General features: G+C 38.9%; 1 long non-coding RNA gene across 1 annotated transcript in view; it reads right to left on the bottom strand.

Annotated features, from left to right (window-relative positions):
• Positions 1-15554: 15554 nt before the first annotated feature.
• LOC122787610 overlaps positions 15555-25022 on the bottom strand; it is a 40849-nt gene continuing 31381 nt past the window's right edge. The window contains exon 2 of the long non-coding RNA XR_006362582.1: positions 15555-16263. This is a non-coding gene — a long non-coding RNA (uncharacterized LOC122787610). The remainder of the gene's footprint in view (positions 16264-25022) is intronic.

The raw sequence follows: 25022 nt of genomic DNA on the forward strand, positions 1-25022 counted from the left end.
CGTACATTCAATATCAAGACTTTCTATATACCAGTGTTTAATAAGTTCTTAGGAATACACTGTTCCTTACAATCATTACTATACATATACTTTTTACTAAATAATCTATGAATTTCACCAAAATATTTTTTATTAAAACATGAATTTTTATTCACACAAAATTTTAATTTTACGTTGGTGCAATCCTCATTCATGGTGCAAGTATACTGTGCATCAATGACCCCTCATTACTACTTTAAACTCTTTCATCTGTTATACAGACTGAGGTAATCCAAATTGACATGTATATCTTTTAAATATGTAAACATTCTTTATCCAACTTTTTATGTGTGTCGCCATCTATACCTAGTTTACTTAACTAGGGTGCCTCCCAATGCAAACTTTACCTAATAAGTGGTATGTTGCCCTTCCCCGATGGAAAGTCCCTGCTATAGCTGTTTTTCAAATGCATCTTTAATAGTTATTACATATTTCAAGGTGCCACCTTCAAATTATACTTACTTCTTTTTCATCTACCATGGGCCTCTCTGCCACTATTTGTGTAGGTCACAGTACACTTTTGTTTCTATCTGTTACACACATGCTACTCAACATTTTAATTCAAACTGAAAGTAATTGAAGCCTTTCCCTAATGTCTCTCACCTTTTATGTATAAACATCTTTTTCTTTACTCATTCATGCAGCTAATTTCTTTGCAGGTTTCCTCCTGAGATGTCCCATTTTCATGTATTCTTCCTCTATTCATTGGCAGTCTCTCTCTTTTTAACCTGTTTCTTCCAACAACTCCCATCTCCTCTATTTCCTTTCCATTCTCATCCTTCCTCTTCTCTTCCATTTCTCTGTTCTAGATTTGTTTTAACATTTTTGGGGGGTTCCATGCCCTACTGGTGGGCTCTTGTTCTCCCACCTTTTGGTTATGGCTTTCTTCCCTACTGTCATTAACCACCCTATAATTTCTGTGTCTTCATCTTTCACCAGTCTAATGTACCCCAACATAAAACATCTGATTTGTCATAGTGGTATGTTGCACTGACTGTAGTGTACAGGGTCCTGGGTTTAAAAAAAAAAAACAGTTTTTTGTTAACCTACTTGTTACTGGTACATCTTGATTTAACATTCCCAGTATTTGTTCCTTTTATTCCTTCAGTTTGCTATAATCCCAAAATACATATGACCAAGTCCCTTTGGCCTCTTGACACCTTTGACACAAAACACTGGTGTTTGGGAACATTTTTTTCTAATCTTGTAGGAGTATAAAGTACTTGGGAAAACATTGCGAGAGGAGTATCTTAAATTTTTGTGATTTTTTTTAACACCTTTATTAAATTATTTCCTAATACTTAGGAAAACATACATTTACAGAAAAAAGTTGATTCATATCTTGGTAATCTTAGTATTTGCTCCCACTTTTGTTGGTCTGTTCTTTCCTGTGTTTCTTCATATATTCGCCTCATTTTTTTCCATACCTCTCTCTTCCACTTCTCTCAGACAGTTTTTCTTTACCTTTAGTAATCCCCAAGTTGCTTTCTCCTCCAACCTTGTTTGGTTTATCTTATTATTTCAGGTTCAGCATCCAGGTCCCCAATCTTTTTCAGGAATCTTTCCAATTTTAACACTACACCTTCATATTCCATATAGTTGAAATTTCTCCTACAGTTTTCCCAATTCCTTTTTTTCTTCCTCTAAAATGTGCGTCCAGTATTTTACTTTATTTTGTTTCCTTCTCCATCTCCATATGATCGGTCCCATCTCCTTTTCTCTTATTGTCTTATAGGAATTGTCTTCTCTTTCCACTTCTCCCAAGACAGATCATGCTATTGTGCATTGAATAGTTTTTTAACCTCTTTTGTTCAGTACAGGCCTAACTTTCATTCTGCAACTTCCTACATCATTTTGATCACATTTCTTCTACTCTCCCACTCCTTTCTTTACTTGATACTACCTCCTTCCCATCTGCCTTACATTCAACATCTACGAATCTCAGTCTATTGGCTATTATGCCTGTCTGCATCTCCATTTTCAGAGACCCCCCCCATCTCTCTACACACTCTGTTACTACTTGTAAAGCTACTTTTGTTTTGCTACTTTCTCATAAAAAGTCCCTCCAATTTTGCTTTATTCTCTTCAAAATTACTCCCTCTGGAGTGATCCAAAATGCTTTGCCCAGGTATAAGAACTGTTGCAGTACACTCATCCTCAAAATCTCTACTCTTTGATCTAGGGTGAGTTTTAACATTTTCCAGTTTTGCAAATGTGCTTTACTTTTATACATTACTTTGTGATGTACTCCTCACTGTCACTTCCACCCCTTTCTTTAGCCAAATACCAAGATATTTGAGTTATGTTTTCCACAAAAGCTCCTTATAATCTGTTTTAGTATTAAATATTATTGCCTACATTTTTGTTTATTTTACACCCAATACTTTCCCTTCTTGGTATAGCATTTCGCATAGGGTTCCCATACCTTCCTCTGGATGTGCCAGCATACTGGGTACACTGTCCACATATAAGGTTATATTTTTCCCCTCTCACACTCAAATACCAACATATTTGAGTTATGTTTTCCACAAAAGCTCCTTATAATCTGTTTTAGTATTAAATATTATTGCCTACATTTTTGTTTATTTTACACCCCAATACTTTCCCTTCTTGGTATAGCATTTCGCATAGGGTTCCCATACCTTCCTCTGGATGTGCCAGCATACTGGGTACACTGTCCACATATAAGGTTATATTTTTCTCCTCTCACTCTCAATTATACAATCTTAGATGTCCTTATAGTTTCCACTAAAGACTCAATGTACAATGCAAAGAGTAGGGGAGACAGGGGGCAATCCTGTGTTGTGCCTCTTTGAACAACTATTTTCCCTGACATCCTTGCTCTCACTTTCACTCCAGCTGTGACACCTTCATATAACATTTATTTCAAATCTGTCCATTCTTCAGGAAGCCTCCTTGCACTTACTTCCTCTAAAAGGCAGACACAGTCAGCTTTATCGAATGCCTTTTCTGTGTCGATTGAAATCATTGCTAATTCTCACTTGCATTCATGGGTATCCTTCATTATTAGTAGCTGTTGTATCAGATTATTTGTTGCCCTCCTCTCCCCAACAAATCATGTTTTATTTAAGAGAACCAATCTGGGTAGGATTTTTCCTAATCTAACTGCCATTATCTACATGAATCATTTATAATCATAGTTGAGTATTGATCTGGGTCTATAAGATTCTGGGTAGAGGAGGTCCTTCCCAAATTTGTGGATAACTGCTAAAATTGTTTTCTTCCAGGATTCTGGTGATGGGTTGCCTCTTAAGATACCACTGAATAATTTACCCCATATCCACAAGATTCTTTTTGTAAGATCATCACTGCCTGCAGTTTCCCGTTCTTCAAGTTCTCCCAATTTTTCCTTAATTTCTCTTTATGTGTTGCATTAATCAAGTTTCCCTTATCATCTTCTTCAAAAACCCCCTATCTCCTGTTTCTTCCTACCAACTCTCCTCCTCCTTCTCTTCTTGTATTCTGTGTTATATAACTACTGGTAATGTTTCCTGAATTCTTCCAGTATTTCTTCTATGTGACACCCAGTGCTTCCCTTCCCTTTTATGCTTATTTTCTGTACCCCTCTGTCTATGTCCTGTTGCCTTATCCATACTGTCAGTGCTTTTGTTGTCTTGTGGTTGGTATCAAAGTACAAATTATCTATAGATATTTTCCTCCACCAAATTTTTTCATCTTCCCACATGTGCGGGGTTTGCTTTATGTTTTTCCCCTTCCCCTGTCCACCATTCTACCATTCCTTTTTTCTCTCTGTATCTCTTTTAGTTCTACATTTAATTTTACTACATCTTATCTTCTCTTTCATTGTTTCAAATTGAGATGGTCTTGTATTGTAAGCCTCAACTTTTGTTTTAATCTTTCCCATTCTTCTACTATTTGGACTTTAACACTTTGGACTGTTTCCTTAAGTACTTTCCCTAGCCAATCTTTATCATGGTCATTTTCCAGAATATGAGGGGGACATCACCTCACATTGCTTATCAAGTTTCAGCATGATCTTTACCATAACATGGTCTGATGTGCATATTAGGTCAATCTCTACCTTCTCCACCCATGCTTTGTATTCTATAAAATTATGGCCCTATCAATTCTGGACCAGCTGTTATATCTAGAGGAGTAAAATGTAAACTCTTCTTCCTCTCCCTGCCTTTGTCTTTGAGGGTTCAAGTATCTACTGTCCCTATTCTCTTGATGTAAGTTTCCATGATGTTCCCCTTTCTTGACACTCTTTACCTTCTTGGACTTTTGTCTGCCTCATCTTTTCTAACTATGATGTTTAATCCCCCTACTATTACCACTATATTTTCCATATATGCTACTGTTGTCACCAGTATCCCCTTTAATATTGATATTGTCATTTCTGGGTGCATGCAAACTAAGATAAAAGTGTATGTATCACCTTCCATTAGCTCATTTTATGCCTGCGTACCTGCCTTTTCTGTCCTCCAGTACTTCTGTAACTTCTAACAGTTAAGTCTTTTGAGCTAATGAAGCTGTACCTCTTCGTTTAGCACTCCTTCAAGCCATATTTGCTACCATCTTATATCCACCCTTTTTTAAAGTTTTATGTTGTTTACAGGTCATATGTGTTTCTTGAAATCTGATAATTTGTGGCCTTATCCTTCTCATGTCATAACATTTTCTCTCTTTGTGACTTATTGCCTAGGCCATATACATTCCATAATATTAGGCCCAGTTTACTATCCCCCATTCTATCTCTGGCTTATTTAGCCTTGTTTCAACTCTCTTTCTTTTGTTTTTTAAGCACCTCTATTAAATTAGCACTGAAGACATAGACAAACATACATTAATAGAAAAGAAAATAAACTATATTAATATTTCCCCATTTACATACATTATACATCATATACTTTTTTTCTTTATAAGTATCATCAGTCCAACACTACATAAATTGCTCAATTCCTGCCTTTCCTAAAATGTCACTCCTTCTCCTAAATGTTATTCTGCATGTAATGTCCCTACAATTTCATCTAAATCTCTATGCAGTTTGTTCCTTCACTGTTCTAAAGATGTCTTTTCCAGTTCTTTTATCTCATTTACAATATTCAATACTTCAAACAATTGGTTTAGACTTCGATTTCCATTATCTTAATTGCTTTTTTGGCAGCCACCAGAATTAGACTTCAAAAGCCCTTACTATGTCTAAGCAATTCAGATTCTGTGTCCTAGCTCAAAATAATCATTTCCTTACTTACGGCAATTTGCTTATCCAATATTTCTGACAGAGTACACTGTAGAGAATTTTTAACTCTGCCAATACATGTTCCCAGTTACCTCTTTCTTCCCAGTCATACCTCCAGCATTTGCTATCAAACTGAGGAAAAATTATTCAAAGTCTGCTTGGAGTACAAAACTATGTATGCAAACACTTCCAAGCAAGTAAACCTTCAGGAATTTGTTACATACTTTGGAGCCATACAGATGTCCTTCCATTCTTCCTTTGCAAATAGCTTTTCTAGTGTATCTTCCCAATCTTTCACAACCTCTGTGATTGATTCTTATAGTTACACTATATTTTATATGCCCTACCAATTATCCATTTTTACCAGCAGTTTCTGACCTAGATTCAACTACAAACTCTACCAGAGCAGGTTGTTCCCTTATGATTGCTTTATTCCTTTCTCTTTGTCTATACTCTGATATCAGTCCTGGTAGGGAAAGCAGCCTGCAGTCCAAATATCATCTTGGCCTCATCCACTCTTATTGTCTTTCACTCCCTAGTTATTTGCTTCCAAATGGTTCCTTTGCCAGTTATATCCAGTAAATTCCACCCATCTTGCCTATTTTCTGTATTGCTATTTACAATCATCCCTATTGGCAAAATCTCTGTGTTGGCTTTGTTCTTAGAATATTTTCCGCAATTTTATGAATATAATATTCTGTATGTTTCTTACTGTTCTTAAGGATCTGCATCAAAAATCCCACTCTCTCCTTATTTCTTGACCTTCCCTTTGTTCCACCATCAACCCTTTCCATTTTGAATTATAACCTTCTGCTTGTGTTATATGAGTGTTAATTATGTAGCTCTAAAATATTTATTCAAATCAGGTAATCCTAAGCCACCTTGTTCTATTGGAAGGATCATTTTATTCCACTTAGGTTACAGTTTCTCAGTTTTTGTATTATCTTTTGTTTAGTCTTTTTCCATATATCCTTAACTGCCATAACAGAAGTCTTTTTTTAATCCATACACCTAAATACTTCATCTTATCATGTCCCCATAACTATGGGCTTTACTGAACTAATTCATGTATGGGTACATAATTAATGGCTATGGCCTTTGTTTTTTCTTTGTTAATTTTATATCCTGAAAAGAATTGAAACTGTCTCAAAATGTTCCACAACACTGAGATGTCCTTTTTTGAATTTATCAGGTACAAAATAATACCATCTGCAAATCAAGCTAACTTTTGATTGACATACCAATTACATCATTGAATTTTTGAGTCCATTATTTTCGTTGCCAAGGGATCTATATATAAAGCAAATAACAAAGGGGAGAGAGGACACACCTGCCTGGCTACTCTTTTCAAACACAACTTATTAGAAAGGAACCTTGCCACTTTAATTCTTGCCTCCAATCTTTCATATATCCTCCTAATTAATGTTATCACATCAGATACTGCAAATTCTTCCATTGTCTTACTCCTACAATCCCAGCTTCCTCTGTCGAATGCTTTCTCCGCTTCAAGACCCACGAGCACAAGCAATATTTTCTTACATTCTACTTTCCTCTGAATCATCATTGTTCTATTAATATTACCAAATGTTTGCTTCCCTTCCACAAAACCACACTGATCCATATCTATCAGTTTTAGCAATACCTTTGCCAATCTTTTAGCTAGTATAAACATAAAAAACTTTATAACCATTGTTTAAAATTGAGATGTGTCTATATAAACCTGGGTCTAATGGGTCTTTACTATTTTGTTTTAAGCCTTTTTTCTTTTCCATTGTTCATACATCTCTCTCTCATTTCTATTTTGCCTCCATTTTCCATATTATCTACTTCATGCCTCTTGCAAACTGTCACTCTGTTGCTCTGATAGGTTGATAGGTGAACATTAGGCTATCAGTCTGTAGACTATTATATACTTAGCCAATAACCAGAGGTTGTAATCAAACTCTGTACCTTGTATGTCTGAGGTAAAAACCTTAGCCATTATGCCAACCCCTCCCCTCATAATCTCCTTCCCCCTAAATAAGTAATATAACCAATTATGTACATATTTACAGTACGCTCCTGTCTTTTCAGAGTCACTATGCCTCTGTTTTGTATGATGTGCCTCATGTCTCCTACCTCTGTCGATACTGTGACAGTGTAAATCTAGATCTCAGGTTCACCTATAACTCCATTCTTCTCTTCTCTTATCTAGGTGTGTCTGTGTTTTTAATGGGTCTTCTCCTTTCTGTCTTTAGGCCTCCAGTTTTTCTGTTGTAGTTACTTTCATTATGTCCGTCCGTGACTCTCTCCTCCACCTTTATTTTCCTTTACTGTTGTTTGGATGTCTCTTTCTCCTTACATTATCTCTTTTGTCTTATTTCTTGTCAATATTTACTGCATACTACTTTGTCTTCTCCCATGCTGCTTTAATCTAAGCTTTTCTTCCTTTATGCTCTTCCTAGCTTCCATGCTAGTGTTTCTGTTGTTCAGTAAATAATTTCTTATTAACTCGCATGGAAGAAAAGTAAAACGGGTGAATAACTGAGCAGCTATTTATTAGGCTAATATCCTTCTACAGATATAATGCACCACTATTCATGTAATGCTTCCTTCTGATACATCCCTCACCAATTGTCACTGCAAGCTTCATTACAAAGTCTGTGTGCTTCATTCTCTGTGTCTTAATCAAATCCCACCCTCATACCCTGAGCCAAGAATTTAACTTAGGAGGAGGATTCCTTATTTACTTTGAGGGGAAAAGGGGGGATTACCTAAGTTCCTAAATGCTCCCCCATTGTTACATATATTTACCATTATTCTTATTCATTTTTTTTACCTGTTTTAGTTTCCTTACCTTGTTTAATACAAAAATTGGGTATCATGGAAAGTAGGTAAGCACCCATGAAAACAGACAGCAAAAAGACATTCATTCATATCATTTAGATCAGACTAAGCATATAATACACATAGGTTCTTTTTCTCTGGGCATAGAGTCAGTAGCCAGTTAATCTAAATGTTCCTATGGCATTTCAGTTGCTGTCTCTTTTTTCTTCCTGCCTCCTCTCATGATGTTCATTTTCTCCCACAACTTATGTCACCTCTCAAAAAGTGGGAAGTATTCTCTCTTCTTGCCAAACATTCCTGCCTCTGATACCTGTTTCCCAGTACTTTCAATCTCTGGACCATTCTTCTCACATCCTATGTAGTTTGCCAGTTTCAAAAGTGTTGCTAAGTCCTCCTCTGGGTCAGTAACTGACTTGGCTTCTTCACTGATGAGTAATCATAAGGTGCTGTGTATACCATCCTTCAGACTACTCTTTTCTTCTTACAGGTATGGATCATCAGGGCAAGGACTTCTCTTTTGCACCTTGTCTCATAAGATAAATCTTGATCTATGGATACCTGCTCTCCACCAACTGTCAGTTTTTTTGTCTGCCAACTTCTCTTTTGTGTTACTTCAAGAAATAAATGAAGATGCATCTCAAGTTTTAGTCTTCATTTATTAGCTTATTATTAGAGTTTCATGGCATCTATATTGCAGTTATTCATCTATTACAGTCTTATAGCTGACAAACATTCATTAGGTTTGGTTTACAATAAATACAGGTTTTCTTTTTTCTGATTTTTGTCAAATACAGATTATAGAAAAAACAAAAATTGATCATGTTTTAATGGTTCCCTAGTACGAGAGCGAAAGTCCATTTAAGCGAATCCATAAACATCGACACGTATTGCGTGAACCAGCATTATAGCGAATTTGGAAATGTCGAATTACCATGGTTGGCCTGTCTGTGGTACAGCTCCATAAGGTAAGTGTGCGATAGTTACGGACCTTAGGGTTAGGGTGCGGGTTAAGGTAAGTGCATAGATAGTTAATGTATGTAAGATTTAGTGTACGGTTAAGAGTAGGGTTTTGGTAAAAGTATGTATGTAGATTATTTATTTTGTTTGTTTATATTTTCGTAGGGGAAGTGTGCGGTAGTTATGGACCTTAGGATTAGGGAGGGGTTAAGGATAGTGCATAGATAGTTGTGTATGTGGGGTTTAGTGTAGGGTTAGAAGTAGGGTTTTGTGCTTTACTGTAGGGTTAGAAGTAGGGTTTGGTTAGTATATGTATGTGGTTTATTTATTTTGTTTGGGTAGGTAGTATGTAGTGGGTGGTGGAGTTGGCCAACTATGACAGTTCAAGATTTAAAATTTTGCGGTTTAATGAGTTCGGTATTCTTGCGGTTCACGCAATTCATGTCGGTGTTTTGGTATTCACTCAAAAGGAGTTTTGTTCTGGTAATACAGACCCTGTTTTAATACTGGAGCTGAAAATTCATCTGTTTAGCCTTATTGTTTTCAAGCACGCTACATTCAGTATATTCAGAAAAAAAATAGTGATCCGTAAATTTGATGTACAGTACTCTAATCACATGTTACTGAGAACCCTCAACAGGCACAACACTGCCATTACAGGGTCCCAGGCTGCCAGTATGCACCATATTCTGTTTCTACAAGGATAGGTATATCAGATCTGTTCAGGCCGAGGAATGTGATACATGATGAGAATCTACGTGTTAAGCTGCCATTACATTAGAAGCAATTTCTCCTTAAAAGTGACATGTTTTATTACTGGAAAGATACCATCACCTCACCACCACCAAAACTATTGTAATAACAATGCCAAACTTATGGAGGTTAGGCCACATTTACTGTATCATTTATTAACCTTCCTGATTTATACAAAGAAACATCAATGGTGTGCTGCATGGATGTTCTTAAGGGTGAAATGTCAGTTTTAGGTGAGAATGCAAGTAAAACATTTAGCAGGTATTGCCTTATGTACCTGTGAGTGTATAACCATTGCACTACAAAAGCCTTCCAAGGTGCAGTACATTCAGTTGAATACAGGGTGAGCATGTGATTTTGTTTAAAATAGGAAATGTGATACTTGTCAAGAACATATCTGCATTGAACTAGCATTACATCAGAAGTAAAATTTAAATGCATCTCTCCTTAAAATTGACATTACCTGTCACTGGAAAGATACTACGTCCAAAAATCCCTGTATCTACAAGGGCAAAAATGTCCCAGCCAACTTTAATGTTAAGATGCATGCATGCCTTTATCAGCAGAAAGGCAATCTTATAGGATGAAGATATACTTCAACATTTAAGTACAAGTTCCTCAAACTATCAACTATAAATGTTAAGGGCTGAATTAAATTGTATTCCTATATGCATGTACCAAATACAGGTTTGCAGAGGTATGTCAACATGAGTGTGAAAAGTTCCATCATATTTGGCTTTTTTATGAGCTATATATAACAGTTCTTTTCAGAGTGGGGAATGCAATACATATCCATTTTTGTATGTAGAAAATTCATATGATTTCTTCACAACCAAAGGAGGTATGCTTGATTACTTTGAGAAAAGGCATATTCCAATAGGAGAGACTACATGTAAAACAAATGAAATGAAAACCCAATACATGATTTTGGGCTTTAGAAGTATTACTTTAAACCCGCGGTAGTGGTGCTGCGGTAGTGTTGTCGCCTCACAGCAAGACGTTGTCGCATTCGATTCTCAGCTAGAGCGTCTTCTGTGTGGAGGCATGCATGAATGGGCGTGCCTTCATTGAAGGTTGTGCATCAGGGCTGGTAACTCGGCACGTAAAAATCCACTACCAAACATTAGCGGACCTGAGTTCCACTGTGGCAACCCCTAGCCGAAAGACACAACAACTTTACAATTATTACTGTAAAAGTAATAATCTGACAAGTTTGTACTAGTACTGCCAAATATCAAGACCCATGAGTCAAATAAGACTAATGGCACACACCATTAGGAATATCAAAGAGTTGCAAAGGAACATTTCGGGGGACTGACATCTGCCTACAGCTAATTATTATTTATTTTATGAATCTCCTGCAGATAAAATCCTTTTACTGGAAATAAGATATTGTTCTGTTCCCTGAAGGAGCTGTTTTAGTGGGCTATGGCAAATTGGAAAGCATACAAATGGAAAATAGCAAGACGGGCATCAAATAGGAAATACCATTGCAAGAAATTTCTACATGTGTATTGCAGCTATAAGAAGACCTTAATAAATTTGCCAATTAATTTAAACACACTCAGTGTGATCATTCTTCCTCATCTTAAGATACCATCATATTCCTGCAATACCCCAGCAGATGCTTACAGATTCCTTCTTGATGAGCACATTTCAGAGAAAGAGAGGGGGAGGCAACAAATAAATAAGGAGGGAGGGCATAAGTATATTGGTCGCTTTCGGTGTTCATGCATATCATATACATTTTTGTCAAATTTCAATAAACTATAATAAATAAAAAAAACTAAGTGCTGAAAGAACATTTAAGAAAAACAGTCTTACTTTATCACTTTGCCAGTGACATAGTTCCACTGCTGGTTTAATTATATTCATATCTGCAATACAGCTGTTAGTTCACAGGCAGCTTTATAGCTTTTGTGTCTTGTTCCTTCAGTTACGCTACACTGCCCTATGCATTGATTATTCTATAATTATGAAATGAAGCAATGTAATTTATCTCTGTTATTCATCACAGCCACAAGTACCAGAATTAAATGCTAAAGCATTTGGACCCCCTGTTCCTTCCTTCTTGACGGTCTAACATATGATTCCACAGAACCAGCTGAAATAATAATTAAAATTGCATCATACTGTAACAAAAGGAGGTAGTGCCAGCACAGCTAGGTGGAATTTTGTAAATAATTATACATCATTTGTGAATATCAAACTAATTTATAAAAGATGCTGGTGTTACAAATGTATTAGAACTGTACGTCGTATAAGATGCTTGTGTTGCAAATGTATTACAACTGCATGTCATGTGTATATCAAACTGCTTTCTACAGATGTTTGTGTTGAAAAGGTATTTGTAAAGTGCTTGTGCTTAAAATGTATCCACAGAGTGTCCTACTGGAAGACAACAAAAATGTACATGCACTATTGTAACTGTTTAAATGTATCTGTTTTAATAGAGGAAACTGGAGGGTTAATCTCAGTCCAGCAAACTTTAGAAAAATATCCGAAATTAAATCACTTTACAGGCTAGCTCATAAAGATGTTTCAATGCAGCCAGAAGCACAATGTCTGTACTAGGAAACTTTCTGTATTGTCTTTGGGGTGAACTATTTGCTACTTTGAAAGCATGAATGAATACAATTTTTGTGACTTCCAGCACCTGCCAAAAATTTGAGTAAAAGCCCTTGTCTATGTATTTTTACAGGTAGATGCTAAATGCTACCAGCAGACAAGGTTTGCATGAGAACTAGAAGTCAGATGACGAGAAATTATGTCATTCTGCAAGCTATCCCAGCAGTAATATTTTAGATATTATTTTGAGAAGTCTCTTAGTAAAGTAGGGCATTCTACATTCTATCTTGGACCTAACAACAACAAGAAGAACCATTCACCACATCTGCCTTACTCTAAGTAAATTGCTAGGGTATAGTAACTCTCTTAGATACAGTCAGGAATATAGCGAAGCTTAGTTTAGATTTTGTTTTTCTTTATTTGTGTGAGCCTGTACTGCAACATTATTTTAAAATATTTCCTGTGGTTTTGAACTCTGATGTCACTGTGAATATATATTTAGCATTGTCTTGTTCTTTTGTTTATTATTAAATATAGTTTCATCTTTCATTGTGGCTGATCTGTGCAGAGATATTTAAGTTTTGACAGTACTTGCATATTTATTTGGTGACACTGTGTGTTCCACTCCTAGCAGCCTTGCTCTTGGTCAAACTACTATTTGTATTAATATTAATATTACACAGTAAAATTGGACACCGTTTGTTAAGGGCCCTAAAGCAGCTGATAAGGAGTGACTGGTGGCAGTGGTAACTACCTTATAGTCTGGGCAGAAGGGGGGTATAACTAGTAAACCTGTGCCAGCCTTTCCCAGGTGTGTGTGTGTGTGTGTGTGTGTGTGTGTGTGTGTGTGTGTGTGTGTGTGTGTGTGTGTGTGTGTGTGTGTGTGTGTGTGTGTGTGTGTGTGTGTGTGTGTGTGTGTGTGTGTGTCTGTGTGTAAACCAAACCTCAAAGAGTGTGTGTCAGCTACTTGGGCAGGGACAAAAAGCACTGGCTGGACAGAGAGGGTGCTGGAGGTCTTGGCTTGGTCACTCAGCTGATATCTCAACTCTACAGCTGTGCCAGTGGGGAGTCTTATTGGGGATCTGGAGAAAGAGGGAAAAACCAGCCCCGGACTGACTGTGGTCTCTGTGTGCTCTTAAGGGAAACTGTACTTGATGCAGAGAGCTGCATCTGGAAATACTGTTTGTGTACCTGTTATCCTCCCAGTGAACATCACCCACTGCTGTCAGTGGTGAGAATTGAGGCTCCTTGATTACTGGTTGGCAGTGGTGGGTCATCACATATACAAATCTAACACAAATTCAAAAAGATAGGACATGTTCCAGACAGCAAGATACATGTCTATTTAGTTACATAAGGCTTTCACACCTGACTTCTAAGCCAGTGGGCATCCTCTAGCAGTGTTGGTCCTGCTGCAGCTGTAGCTCTAGCATTTCACACATCACTAACTACTGTGTATGTGTTTCACTTACATGTTGATGTAATAACCATGACTGAAGATTATTCCTATCTGTCCTCAACTGCATATTTCTGATTCTCCATTCCAGTTTGATAAAAGTGAGAACCATGCTGCAGTGTTTTCAAATGAAGCACCAAACCAACACTGACATTAAGCAAACATTTAGAATAAAATGACAGAACCAGCATAAGTCAGTAATGCCAGTCATCAGAATGTTGTTACAAACTTCTGGGTTCAATTAGTGGCGCAGGCATCTGTGTCCCTTATCAGGAAGGGATGGGCATGCCCATCTCAGGGGGAGAACATGTTCAAGTAGGGATTCCCCACATTTGGACAGGGATGCAGACTGTAGTGCTGTCCAAAGACAGGAAAGGGGCAAGGACATTGGTGAAGCTCCTACAGAGGTGGGGCAATATACCAACACATCCCCATTGCATGTCTACCCTTCATGCACTGCAGGCAAGTGCACAAAAGAAACAGGAAGACAGGCATAATTAAGAAAACAACCACAGCAATAATGTGATTCAGTAACAGGAATCTCTCTCATCAGCCCTGACCCTATTAGGAATAAGCCAGGGGGAAGCCAAGAAGAGTAGTTTGACCCAACAAAAGAAGCGAGGCACCAGGGTCCATGGAAGATCAATGCATGGAAGAAAAAGTGGATTAAAAAAAATGTCACAAACTTTCTGGAGTATGGTAAAATGACAGCTTGATTCAGCCATATTAAAGCAACGGAATATTAAGTAGTTAACATCTATGCACTGAAGAGCCAAACTAATATCTTGGGTAATTGTTAAGTGTTAAACTGGCATAGTCACAACAAATATATGTAGCACAAATGATACGTATAAAACAGTCACGCGAATGTTTCTGAGAAGCACTACTGTATTTTGATCTCAGTTGTATTGGCAATAATACAATGATTGAATTGGGTAAATGACTTTAATACAGTTGAAGCATTATAGAAAGTAAAGTATTTAGAGCTAGCCAGAGGAATGTGCTCATGACAGACTGCATTAGGAGCAGACTTTGTCTTTCAACAAAAGGAACAGATGAGGCCTTTTGTGGGCTGTCATTCAGCTGCATAGGCTGGGCTCCTAGTTTCTACATCTGTACATCAGTAATATGCAGTGGTAATTTGACTTTGGATGAAAGCCAGCTTTGCCAACTGTGTGTTATAAAGTGATGGATTTTACAGCTACACAGGAAAGTGCAAGTCTGTCAAGTCAATTACATTTCAGGGCTGTGGATCCAGTTTTATTTTATTACACGCTTTTCTTGTCAACAGAGATTCTATCTCCTCTCAGCATATATATATATACACACACACACACACACACACACACACACACACACACACACACACACATATGCACAAAGTCATACAACTATTTTTGTCAATAATTTTATCAAGTCACTGTGAAGTTCTGGATAGCATGTTTTGTCTGCTCAGTGACATTTAGAACCATTGACAAAGATATCAGATTAGCACTGCATGAGTCAGAAGATTAAAGTGTTGTCATTTTATTTACTGACTGTAAGTTATGTCTAAAAATTCACTTTTTGTGGCTAGCAACTACTTCTAAATGAATACATACTTATATTCTAAACCTGCCTGATATATATCACCCAATCTAATTTGCTATAGTGGTAAAAGTAGGGTAATTCAACAAGCCAAGAATTAATTCATCTCCCAAGTTTAAGATACAGATACACTAGTACACTATCTTGCAAGTGAGCTCCATCGTTTATTTAAAATTAATATAATGCATTGTGTTTCTTTCATGGCAAACTACAGCAATCAGGAAATCACATAGAAATCAAAGATATTTTCATAATTTAATCAAATGTCTATTAGTATGCATTTGTTACCACTTATTCCTACAAACATCTCAAAAATTATATATCTAGAAAAGATAAGATCAGCTACCTGAAATGATTACAGAATCTGACTCAACATGACAGCACTGTCACAATTTCACTGTATTACAATACTTTAAAAACTAACCGTGCAGACAATGGGAAGTAATTAATCGTTGCTTGATGCTGTAGGAATTACATCATCCAGGAATCAGAGTCCAATATCAGTCACATTTTTCAAGAAATGTTACCCACTGTCAATGTCTCTCCATCTCCTTTGTTAACACATAAAGGGCGACAACCCTTGTGCTCTTCACTTCTTTTCTGCAGTAGACTAAAGCTTGCTTAAAGTTTCATTCATATTTTCAAGATACCGGCAAACAAAATGAGTCATTGTTTTTTTTTTTTTTTTTTTTTTTGTAATTTACTGATGTTGAAGTCAATCTTACAATAATTTTCTTCTAGATGTCATCATAGAACCAAATGTAATTTTGTAGGTGTCGTGGTATAAGGCAGAGTTTTTGAAACAAATGCTGTTCTGCTTAAGTCATGTCCATTGTACACCAAATTGAATTTCCTATTGGGAAATTAAATTCTATAATTAAAAGAAAGCCAAACTTTTTCAAAGTTACATCAGTAGAAAGTGAGTGAAGGCCATAAATAAAACCCCTTAGAAATAAGTAGGCTTCTTCCTTCTCTCTACCCCCACCAGCATGAACAGCCAAAAGGCAAGCAGTAGGCAGAAAGGAAATTCTCACCAAAATACTAATCAGATGAGGGAGTCTGACTTGACCTTCAAGATGCAGTGTAACCCAGTATTTCTCCTGTCAGAATTCAATTCTGCAAAGAAAACTGGATTTTTTTAGAGTCATATATTTTCAACCATGAAAGAAAAAGGAAGAAAGAGACTTAACATTTTGTCAAAGAGTCTTCTCAGGATAAATAAAGTTATCATAATTTGTTTTAAAAAAAGTTGTCAGCTGTGGAAACAAATATGATTTCAGTACAGAAATGCTAGCAGCATCAATTAAATGAGGTATATTCAGAGTTAATGAAACTAAAAAAAAGGCATGAAACTCTTGAAATTGACAAACTGCATGATATAACTTATTAAAGAGAATATTTATCTATTCATTTTTTTATTTATTTATTGCTTTTGTTTACTGAGAAAGTCTGACTGGGCACAGGTCCCACTTTTTGTGGAAGCCAGGAGAGAAATGCTCCATCTTACAGAATGAGTAGAAGGCGGTTATACAAGATTTACATAATAAATGCACATACATATATAAAAGAGGGCAGTTATAAAAGATTTACACAACAAATGTACATACATATATAAAATAGTAATGGCATGACAATGAATTAAAAAATAATAAATACACATACAAAGAATAGCAATGATTTGGCAATTAATGAAAACGTGACAGTTAAAACTAGAATACAATAACATATTAGTTAATATCAAGCTTATAAGACTCTAGTTATTTACAAATGGAATCATCTGTAAATAAATATTGAGTAGGACACAGTGAAGTAATTAGAGGATGAAGATGGTTACAAATTATGAAGGAGTATTAAGGAGGTCCAGAAAAAAGAGAGATAGCAGTGGAGAAAAAAAATCTCCAGCTATACTTTGTGGCATATCGTCTACTCAGAGGCGATCTCTGCTTAACATACAAGGCCATGTCAAACCCTGAGCTGTTGGACATGCTCCACTTAAAGAAATCCCAATCCCTCAGAGCCACACGCTCCAGGGATCTAATCCTTGTCATCACAATGAACAAAACATGTTGGAGGGATAGGTTCCTGACCCAGAGACTCCCCATACTCTGGAATAGACTCCCCATACAGGTCAAGCAGAGCACCTCCTTGGCTCTCTTCAAAAAGAACCTTGACGATTGGATGGGAGATAGGAAATTCACACCGGGGTTCATGTCAATTGCCCTGCTAGACAGGGTTCCAGGGAAGTAAATATTGTGGGAAGAAATATCCAGGGAATTTTTATGGCTAGGCTTGTATAGGCCCCTAGGGCCAATAGCCTAGTACCAACCTATGAACCTATGAGAGAGGTAGTTGACAGTCAAAACAGTTAGAGATTGTGAAGAAATAGCTGTATTATATCCAGTTACATAAAAAAAGTGGTGACTGCTAGTAAGGGTTTGGAAATTATCCAAGAACATTACATGTACAGATCTGGTAACCGAGTAGGTCGGACTGTAGTTGAGTTTGAAATGATTTTAGGGAGTGCTCTTGTATTGCTAGTAGGATGAAGTTCCAGGATTTAGCGAGGTGGTGGGAGAGTAGTGACTTGCCAGCAGAATGGTTTGGTTTGGATACATGTAGTAGGTATTTGTCAGATAAATGTAGTGGCCTGGAACAGTTATATAAATATGTATGAGGTTGGAGATGGATGAACAGTTGTTAGATTTAAACATAATGTCATGGATTTGTGGAAGTCGCGAGTAGGTAACATAATATGGGAATTCCATCCACTGTAATTCCCTTAGGGTGGCACAGTGGTGGGGTGTATTTGAAAGGTTGGTAGCGAATCTTGCTGTTTTGCAGTAACTTTGCTCAAATTTGTTTAGCAAGGTCACTTTTATGGTGTTAAGGATGGGTGCAGAATATGTTAGTATAGGTAAGTGGAGAGAAGTGGCAGTTTGTTTTCTTATAGTGTCTGACAGGAAGGGTTTGCCGCTATAGGGAGAATGCAGTTTTTGCTGTAATTTTATCGCCACATTTTGGACATGTGTGTCAAATTTTAGTTTCTCATCTACACAGATGCCTAGCAATTTACTTTATATGTGACAAGTTCAGTTTTTGTTTTGTTGGATTAGGTAACTGAGAAAGAGGATTTGATGATTATAAGCTGTTTGGGTGTCAGTAGAATTAGTCTGGATTTACTTGGGTTTAGGAATAGCTGAGCAGATGTCAGACAGGTTAATATAGAGGATAAGGACTCCTGGGTAAGTTCTTGTAGTTTATTGATTTTTTTTAGATACAGATACCTGTGGCATCATCTGCATACTGTACTAGGGATGCAGTTTTACAGGCTTATGTAGGTCATTGATGAAGATGTTAAACAGAATGGGTCCCAAGATTGATCCTTGTAGTATATGGACTGGGACCGGGAGGAAGGATGAGATATCTTTTTTCCACTTGACAGCTTGAGCTCTGTTTTTGGAAGTAGTTGCAGAACCATGACATAGCATGGTGTCAAGTCCTAGGTTATGGCGTTTGTGTAGGAGAACAGAGTGAAAGACCACATCAAAGTTCTTGGATAAATAAAGGAGGAGGACAGCTTACTATATTGGTGAAACTAAGTAAAGCAGTAGAAATACTCTGGTGGGGACAGTAGCCATGCTGAGATGAAGACAGCAGGTTATTTTGGTATGCGGCAATGTAAGAGTTGTGACTGGATGCATTTTTAGAGTACTTTTGATGGGGAGAGAGGACGGCAATGGGCCTGTAGTTTTAGAGTTCAGATGAATGCTCTCCTTTGTGGAGGGGAAGAATGTTGCTTTTTTTCCACAGAGTATGGAAATATGCATTACTGATGGAGTGATTTATTAGAATTGAGATGGGTTAGTCTACTGCTTCTGAACCCTTCTTAAGGTATTCGCCAGATAGGTTATCAGGGGCTAAGGTGGGGGGTTTAATTTAAGTAATAGTTTTTTTTTTATGTAAGTAGTAGGGACTGGTTGGAAGGAGAGGTTATGAAGAGGAATGATAGGTGGTGCTGTTGTCTGGTTGCTGGTATTAGGGGAATGTTGAAGAAGTGATAAGACTGACTGAATGAAATTAAAGATGGAAGCATCAGCACAATTGTTAGAGCTGTTGTTAATGTTGAGTGGTGTGGCTGAAACTGAGCAGCTGGTTTATAGAGGACCAGAATGTTTTTTTTTTTTGTAGTTTTTGTATTGCAGGTCAATATAGTAAGTTTTTTTTTTAGTTTGGTTTCTGGGTTCTCTGAAACTTTGAATATCTCTTAGTGTTTTATTGGACAGCCATGTATTCTAGGCTCCATCTCTATGTATCATATGGTGTTTTATATTTTGAGCCAACCAGGGGGCAGGTTTGTCCCTAAATCTCTTTTTTCTGAGTGGAGCAAGTTCATTTAGGATGTTCAAGAAAGCAGAATTAAGAAGAGCTATTGCATCATCTAGCAGAGCACTCCAATTACATTGTTTAGAAAGGAGACAGGAATCTTTGTGGCAATGCATGAGGTTACATTCCATGTTGAAATGTGGCGGGTTTTGAATATTAGTTTGTTTTCCTATAATGCAGGTAGGGAGACGGAGATTTTATGAGGCAAAGAGGTAAGAATCCAGTCAATTAATGTTCCCTTAGTGTTGTTGCGATGCCCGTTCCCTGGCCCAGCAATCAAGGAGCCTCAATCCTCACCACTAACACCAGAGAGGGCGTCTTATATAAGAGGAAAGGATAATAAATACACACAGTAAAGTACAATTTCCCTTAAGGGATCACAGTTACTCTGGGGCTGGTCACTCCCTTGCTCCCCAGGTCTCCAATAAGACTCCCCACTGGCACAGCTATAGGGTCCAGATCTCAGCCTAGCTGGCAAGCTAACCTCCAGTACCCTCTCTGTCCAACCAGTGCTCCATGTCCCTGCCCAAGTAGCTGACACACACACACTTTGAGATAAGTATTTATACAACTTCACAAACACTCCTGGGAAAGACCGACACAGATTCTCCAGCTGTGCCCCTTTACCCAGACTATACGGTAGTAATTACTGCCACCACCAGCTAATAATTATCAGCTACCCAAAGGCCCTTAAAAGGGTGTCCAATTATTACTGTGCAATAATATTATTATCCAATTGGTAATATAGCCCAGGGCTAAAGCTATAGGAGTGGCTTAGACAGTAAACTCTATAAATATGCAATGTACTCTAGAGATTAACTTATCTCTACATAAACCAGCCACAGTGTAAAAGGGTTTAAAAATATTTAACAATAAATACTAAATACACAAGACAATACTTCTACACCACAGTGCCATTCAAGAGTTCAGAGATCACATAAAAACTTAAAACAATACAGTAAACAGAAAACCACATAGTCTAATCTTTATAGTCCTAGCTATTTCTACAAGAAAACACACTTCTAAGATACTATTTACATAAAGAGAGCATAAGGCAGTGCTGAGTTAGATAATCAGAGATCAAAATGCTTAATAATCTCTGGTTCTCACTGTTTAAACTGAAACTCCAGTTCTGATAAACATTACATCATCTTTTCCCCCCTTCCTGGAGTTCCCAGGCTACACATTAACTGCATTTACATTCTTTTACACTTGGAGTAATAAAGACATTCCAGATATAAATCCTGGTCATTAACTTTAGCCTTAAAACAATAGGCAGGATGCTTACTCCAGACTCATCAACTCCAAATTCTAACTTCAAAGGAATAGACATTAGGTAATTTTAATTTCAAAAGACCAATAAGAAATGCTTGACTTAGTTTTCCTTACAGCAGATGGCAATGTTGCCACATTGTTGAAACAGCATTTCTTTACATTCAAGACACAAGCCTGTATTTTACATTTATATTTACAAATGGCAGAATTATGTATCAAATTCTATTTGACTAGGCTGGCAGCCTTCACCCTTCTCTACCAGTCTTCACATCTCTTCCCCTGGAGAACTCAAGCTAGTTTTTCAAGCGACCATTGATAAACACCGTTTGAGACGGTTAGGTCTATCTGAGGTTACCTCACCCCATTCCCTGTCTTGAGAGCCCATCTGCATTGGTATTGCTAACTCCACTGCGGTGCTGCACTGACATATCATATGATTGCAACCCCAGGTTCCATCTTAGCAACTTGACATTATGCTGGCTAGCTCTGTTTAACCATGTTAGAGGGTTGTGATCTGTAATTACAGTGAATTTTCTTCCATCCAGATAAGGCTGAAGTTTCTGCAATGCCCACACTATGGCTAGACATTCCTTTTCTACCACTGCATAGCATTTCTCCCTGCGCTGGAGCCTATGACTGAGATAAACCACTGGGTGCTCTTCCCACTCTCAAGAAATATGGCTGAGTACAGCCCCCACCCCATAGTTTGAAGCATCCACTTGCACAACAAATTCTTTGCTGTAATCTGGACTGGCTAACACAGGGGGTCCTCCCAAAGCTTCTTTAAGCTTCTGGAATGCCTGCTCATATGCTGGGGTCCACACTACCTTATCTGGCCTGTTCATCCTTGTCAGGTCGGCGAGGGGAGCAGCTATGGTAATATAACTAGGGACGAACTTTCTGTAGTACCCTGCTGTCCCTAAGAATACCCTCACCTGCTTCTTGGTAACAGGTGCAGGCTATGCCTGAATGGCTTCCACTTTGGCAGGTCCTGGCCTTATCTTACCACTCCTCACTCTATGTCCTAGGTAGAAGACCTCTGCCATACCCTCGGCTTAATGGTCAACCCTGCCCTCTGTAGTATGCCCAGCACCTCCCTGACATGCTGAAGGTGCTCTGGCCAGGAATGGCTGTAGATGGCAATATAATCTAGGTAAGCAAAGGCAAACCCTCCAGCTCCTACTAGGATATTATCTACCAGCCTCTGGAAAGTCACTGGGGCATTTTTCATCCCAAAGGGCATCTTTGTGAACTCATACAAGCCAAAAGGAGTCACAAAGGCTGACTTCTCTCTAGCGCTGAGAGTCAAGGGCACCTGCCAGTAACCCTTGGTAAGATCAATGGTTGTAAGATACTTAGCCCTACCCAGCTGCTCTAGGGCTTCATCTGTCCTAGGCATGGGGTAAGCATCTGACTCTGTATGACTATTAATTTTCTGTAGTCCGCACAGAACCTGGTGCTACCATCCTTCTTTGGCACCAGCACCACTGGGGAGGCCCAGGGACTGTTGGACTCTTGAATCACCCCTAGTTCCAATACCTCCTGCACCTCCTCCCACAGAGTCTGTCTGACACTCTCAGGCACCCTATACGGGGCCTGCCTAATAGACCTTTAGGGTCCTGTATCCACCTGGTGCTGCACCAGGTGGGTGCTCCCTGGTTTCCCAGTGAACATGTCCCCAAATTCCTGCAACACTGCTCAGATTTCTTGAACCTGGGTAGGGGGTAGTTGCTGGGACATTGCTACCTCTTCCACTGAGGTGTCAGCCCGAGCCTCACTGTGGAGATCAGTCCCCAGATCTCCCTCAAACTCCTCCTGCAATCCACTGCAAATGTTCAGCAAAAGGGCCTCCCTATCATGGTAAGGTTTCATCATGTTAAGATGGTGCAATTTGTGCCCCTGCCGTCTGCCTAGCAGTTCCACCATGTAGTTAACATCACTTACCTTTCTTACCACCTTGTAGGGTCCCTCCCAAGCTGCTTGCAGCTTGTTGTGTCTGACAGAAATGAGAACCATTGCCTGCTGCCCCACAGCATACTCTCTAGCTCAAGCATTCCTGTCATACCATACCTTTTCCTGTTGTTGGGCTTCTGCCTGGTTCTCCTGGACCAAGCCCATGAGGTCCCTGAGCCTTGTCCTGAGGTTTAGGGCATATGCTACAACAGACTCCTTGTGAGACTTGCACTCACCTTCCCTCTCATCTCAAATTAAACCTCGAGGTCACCTCATCCTCTGCCCATACAGCAATGCAAAGGGTGAAAAACCTGTGGATTCCTGTGGAACCTCTCAAAAAGCAAACAGATGGGGAAAATATTTGTCCCACTCCCTCTTAAACTGATCTGCAAATGCCCATAGCATGGACTTGATTGTAGAGTTTAACCTCTCAACAAGACCATTAGTCTGGTGGTAGGGGTGGTCTTCATGTACTTCACCCCACAGGACTTCCACAGACAAGCCAGCAGGTCTGTCATGAAATTGGCACCTGGGTCAGTCAGTATTTCTTTTGGGAAGCCCACCCTTCTGAAAATCTCTAACAAAGCATTTGCCACCTTCTCTGTCTCAATGGAGGACAAAGCCACTGCCTCAGGGTATTGTGTAGCATAATCCACTACCACTAGTATATACTTTTTCCCTGTGGAACTTGGGGTACTAAGAGGACCCACAATATTCATAGCTACCCTCTGAAATGGCTTCTCAATCACAGGCAAAGGCATCAAAGGAGCTCTCCCCTTGTCTCCTGCCTTGCCTACCTTTTGGCACTGCTCATAGGTCCTGCAGTACCCTGTTACATCTCTGGAAATTGCAGGCCAATAGAAGTTCTGCATAATACGGCTCTTTGTACATTTTATGCCCATATGGCCTGCAAAGGGAATATCATGGGCTATGGCTAGAAGCACCAGACGGTAGGCTCTAGGTACTACCAACTGCTGTACTCTCTCACCTTCTAGCCCTCCCTCTGGGGTCCACTCTCTGTATAGTAACCTTCTGTCCCAGTATACAGATTCCCCCTTTCCTTGAGAATCAGGTGCCTCCCTAGCTACCTGCCTCAGGCCTTGCAATATAGGGTCTGAGAGTTGAGCCTGTCTCAACTCTCCCCTTGTAACCCTTCCCAGCTCCCCTTCCACAGGAGGTCTGGCATCCTCTGACAGTGGTGCCTCACTGTCAGCCTGGGTACTACTACTCACCTCTACATTTGCAGTTAGCCTGTCCAAGGGAACATCAGTACCCACAAGCAGCTGTGGCTCGCATTCAGTCTCATTGCTACAAAGTAGCACCCTTCATGAAGTAACCACCTCACCATTTCTGGCTGCAAGCATGCAGGTTGTCTGGGTCTCCCCCAGGCTACCAGACCCACATGCTTGTCTCTTAGCCTCACTGTGTGTAACTGCATAAGTACATGGTACTGCCTCATCCAAATCCTTCCCTCTCAGGACATCTGCAGGATGGTAGTTTAGTACCCCTGTTGTCTCAAGACAACCTACTATTGGCATTTTGTCTTCCCCACTTACTGGCTCCCTTACCTTTGGTTCCCCACCTTGCCTCTGTGGACACCTGTATGCCACATGGCCCCACTGGTTGCATTCAAAACATTTAACCCTAAGTCCTGGATGTGTACCTGGACTAGTGGCTTCCCCTGCTACTGGTAGATTCTGTTGTGGCAGTCTGTGCTGCCTACCATGGGTTCCTTTAAACCCATGAGCAGTACTGGGGGTCCCCTTCCTGTGGAGGGCTGCCCTACTGGCCAGGTATAGGTCTCCCTTCTTCCCCAACTCATCTGAAGTAGCACATTGTCTATCAGCTAACCAGATTCTCATGTCCTCAGGCAAAGTGCTAAGGGCTTGTTCCCGCACCAAAAGGTCTGCCAGCCCTTCATAAGTGCTGACCTGACATCCACTCGCCCAACTATGAAAATAAGTGCTCAGTTCAGCAACGTATTCACATACAATTTCATCT

This window comes from Protopterus annectens, chromosome 13.part0 (genome assembly GCF_019279795.1).
Source record: "Protopterus annectens isolate FY-2018-M chromosome 13.part0, PAN1.0, whole genome shotgun sequence".
NCBI lineage: Eukaryota > Metazoa > Chordata > Ceratodontiformes > Protopteridae > Protopterus > Protopterus annectens.